The sequence below is a fragment of the Mastomys coucha genome, unplaced genomic scaffold, assembly GCF_008632895.1.
Source record: "Mastomys coucha isolate ucsf_1 unplaced genomic scaffold, UCSF_Mcou_1 pScaffold16, whole genome shotgun sequence".
In the NCBI taxonomy this organism is placed as follows: domain Eukaryota; kingdom Metazoa; phylum Chordata; class Mammalia; order Rodentia; family Muridae; genus Mastomys; species Mastomys coucha.
In genome coordinates this window covers 80,062,461-80,066,808 of record NW_022196898.1, presented here as the reverse complement: position 1 = coordinate 80,066,808, position 4,348 = coordinate 80,062,461, and positions in this window count along the sequence as shown.

The window sequence follows — 4,348 nt, the reverse complement described above, 5'->3', positions numbered from 1 at the left end:
CTCACAACTGTCTGTAACTCCAGTCTCAGAGGATCTAACACCCTCTTCTGACCTTTGAGGGCACTGCATGGATGTTGTGCATGAACATACATGTAGGAAAATCATCTATATACATAAAATAAAAATAAAATCTCAAAACAAAAATTAAAAAAAAAAAAACAACAGTGTGAAGGAAAGTCTCTAAAATGAACCTCATCTTGCACTGACCCTTCTGCGTGGCTGATTAACTGCTTAGAACTTGAGTGATGTGAAAAGGTTGGATTGTTGCAAGTCCAAAGCTAATGTGTCTCTGACCCCAGCTTTTCAGTAGCAACAAGGACACTGTCTTCTGAGCTGAAAAACACCAAGGTTATGATCCTGTGAGCTTTGAAATGGCTAAAGGGTGAAGTGGGTCATCCTTATCCCACTTCAGAACCCATTTATTTTCCTCAGAGCCAGGCTTAACATCTTTGTTATCGTTTGGCGAATTCTTTGGAAAGTAGAAACGGTCCTAGTTTTCCACCAATGGGCTAAGATTACTGTCAGTAGCATCTGAGGCTCATGGAGGAGTTCCCCCTGCTTTGCTGTAACTTACCTGCCTAGTGCCTCCACCATGGTATCCGAAAGTGCCTTGATTTATGATGTTCTTAGTTCTGTTACCATAAACATGTCATTGAACTGTTATCACCTTGGAACATGGCGTTTGGTGTATGAAGTCTGCTCCTGGGTCAAGTCACTCACATTGGGCTCCATATTGGCATATCTCTCAGGGATAGACTTTGAGGTAGCAGTTGTGGGGGAGGTTTTGCATCCACAGTAGATTAACAAAGGAAAAAGGGAAACGTAGACATTGAGTCAGAAAGTATTTGTTGAGGATTTATATCTAGACGAATTAAGTATCAGAGCTGAAGGATTTGGAGGTAACCACTGAGGTCCCCCAAAAGTATATGCTAATGTGTCTCTGACCCCAGCTTTTCAGTAGCAACAAGGACACTGTCTTCTGAGCTGAAAAACACCAAGGTTATGATCCTGTGAGCTTTGAAATGGTTAAAGAACTTTGCAGTGTAAAATTCAGAAGAAATTCGTTGCCATCCAGATGAGGCTAGCATCTAGATTAGACATCCAAAGGACACAAGCAAAGACTGCAAATAACAGACTCTAATAGAAAGGGCAGCAGAACACCAAAGGACAGCCACCAGAATGCCATTTATTTTGCCCATCCTGCTCACATGGGTCTCTTGAGAGTCACAGTGATCTCTAAAAATGGTTAAGATTGTGGATAAATAGAGGCACTGCCATCCAGAAAGAGGTGCACAACTCAAGCACAGTAACAAGAGTTCACTTCAGTGACTCATAAGAGTCAACTCCCTATTCCCAGTTGACACATTGTTTGCCTCCCTTCATTATGCTGACTATTATGAAGACCCAATACTGATACTGAGTAGTAGTGTGTTCAAGGGTATGCTTGGAATTTAATAGTGAGTATGAAGGATGCAGGGTATATTAGGGGAAACATTCACTAGAGATGTTGAGGAAGATGAAGACAAGGGGAAATAGTGGTAAAGATTAGAGTTTCTAGTACTGAGGAGGAATCAAGAATGGTGGGCAAAAGGCAGGAGTAAAATTAAAACACAAATTTTATTTGAAAATGCATAATGAAATTTAATATTGTGCATGCTGATAAATAATCTTTAAGATAACATAATTGATAAACTATGAGGAGTATTCAGCTTAAGTCGTATAACATTTAAAAATAACATGTAGAATTTCATAAATTCATTGTTTTTAATAGCTGGGTAGTACTCCATTGTGTAGATGTACAATATCTGTATCCATTCCTCTGTTGAGGGACATCTGGGTTGTTTCCAGTTTCTGGCTATTATAAATAAGGCTTCTACGAACATGGTGGAGCATGTGTCCTTATTACATATTGGAGCATCTTCTGGGTATACGCCCAAGGGTGGTATAGCTGGGACCTCTGGTAGTACTATGTCTCTCACAATCTAAACTTAAATATGTACACCATAGTTACTGCAATGATTAAATGAGTTGTCATGTGATAGAGACTCAATGTTAGCTTTCTTTTCTGCCTTACCTGCTAACTCCATTTTGTTTTATAAATATTAAGGAAAACTGAGAGCAAATCCTTCAGCCAATCCCTAGAATAGTTATTGGAGCAGGCTGTAGCTGAAGTCTTGACTACAAAGTGGTCACTCTTATTTGTTTGCATTGCTGTAAGTACCAGAATGATTTGGCCACTTGAGAGAGCTCTTCAGGGTGGTTTGAATGGGACGGTGACAATGAGAAGAAAGCAATTATAGTTATCAAGAGCCATGTCTATCACAAAGGCAGAATCGTATCCCTTTTACATGTGCTTAAATATGAATCTCCCCAGACAGCTGCTAACTCATAAACTGTTTTCATGAAGTTAATTCATGGTTTATTTCATGTTATTTTTCTTACTGTGCTAACCTGTAGTAGTTTCCATTAGAAACAGGATTATAACTAATGAGTTTCCTCCAAAAGCAGTTCTCAAAGGGCTACTATTATCTGAACCCTATCACAGATATTTATTAGTCAACTTCCTACTTGTTAGGTAAACAGCTTCAGATGGACAGTGCACAGAGACTCAGCCTTAAATTCTTTCCCATCATTTTATTATATTGCTGTCAACACCAGAAAGAATTATAATGGATGCTTAATTGATATATAATATTTGTACATCTCTATAGTGTATTGTGGTAATTCGTTGCTTGTTATATAATAATATAATGATCAAATCAGGATAAGCATTTGACTTCTTAAATTAATCGTTATTTTTAAATGTTGAGATATTTAATTGATTTAATATTTAACTGATTAAAATGTTGAATAAAATGTTGAGAATTTTGTGCTTCTCTAGTCAATTTTAAAGACATCATAGACAAGCTAGGGATGTAACCCAGCTTGCACAAGATCCTAGGTCCAATCTTGTTAAGGCAAAACCAAAGCAACAAAGGATGGACAGGTGTGGGAGGTGTGGGAGAGCAGAAAGAAAAGCCAGTGGCTAAGAGTCTAATGGGAATGTCTCGCTCAAAGCTGCAAAGAGAACTGTCATCAAGGTGCGAGGAGCCTGCTTCTCCTCTGCATGAGGGCAGTTCACACCAATGCTTAGCTCAACTAGACTAGAACAACCGTGCACAAAGGGTGCTGCAAAGAGTGTAGCAAATTACAGAGTTGGAGAGATCCCTGGTGCTTCTCGTCCAGCTCAGTATAACTATTGTAAATGATGACATATATTTTGTTTTCTATTAAAGCTGCTCCATATCACATATATATGAAAGGCATGCCTATCAGTTTAACCTCACACCATGCTCCAACATGTAATAAGGACACATGCTCCACTATGTTCTTAGAAGCCTTATTTATAATAGCCAGCAACTGGAAACAACCCAGATGTCCCTCAACAGAGGAATGGATACAGATATTGTACATCTACACAATGGAGTACTACCCAGCTATTAAAAACAATGAATTTATGAAATTCTTGGGGAAGTGGATGGATCTGGAGAATATCATCCTGAGTGAGGTAACCCAATCACAAAAGAACACACATGGTATGCATTCTCTGATAAGTGGATATTAGCCTAGAAGATCGGAATACACAAAGTACAATCCACAAACCACAAGAAACTCAAGAAGAAGGAAGACCAAAGTGTGGATACTTTGTTCCTTCTTAAAAAGGGGAACAAAATACCCATGGAAGGATTTTCAGAGACTAACTAGGGAGCAGAGACTGAAGGAAGGACAATCCAGAGACCGCTCCACCTGAGAATCCTTCCCATATTCAATCATCAAATCCAGACACTATTGTGGATATCAGCAAGTGCTGGCTGACAGGAGCCTGATATAGCTATCTCCTGAGAGGCTCTGACAGTGCCTGACTAATACAGATGTAGAGGCTCACAGCCATCCATTGGACTGAGTACAGGGTCACCAATGAAGGAGCTAGAGAAAGGACCCAAGGAGCTGAAGGGTTTGAAGCCCCTTAGCGTGAACAACAATATGAATTAACTAGTACCCTCAGAGCTCCCAGGAACTAAAACTCCAACCAAAGAGAACACATGGGGGGACTCATGGCTCCAGCAGCATGTGTATAGCAGAGAATGGCCAAGTCGGTCATTAATGGGAGGAGAGGCCCTTGGCCCTATGAAGGTTCTATGCCTCAGTGTAGGGCAATGCCAGGGCCAAGAAGTGGGAGAGGGTGGGGTGGTGAGCAGGGGGAGAGGGAGGGAACAGGGGATTGTTTTAGTTTTTGTTTTTATTTTATTTTTTTTCTTGTTTTATTTTCTTTTTCTTTTTTCTTTTGGAGGAGAACCTGGGAAAGGAG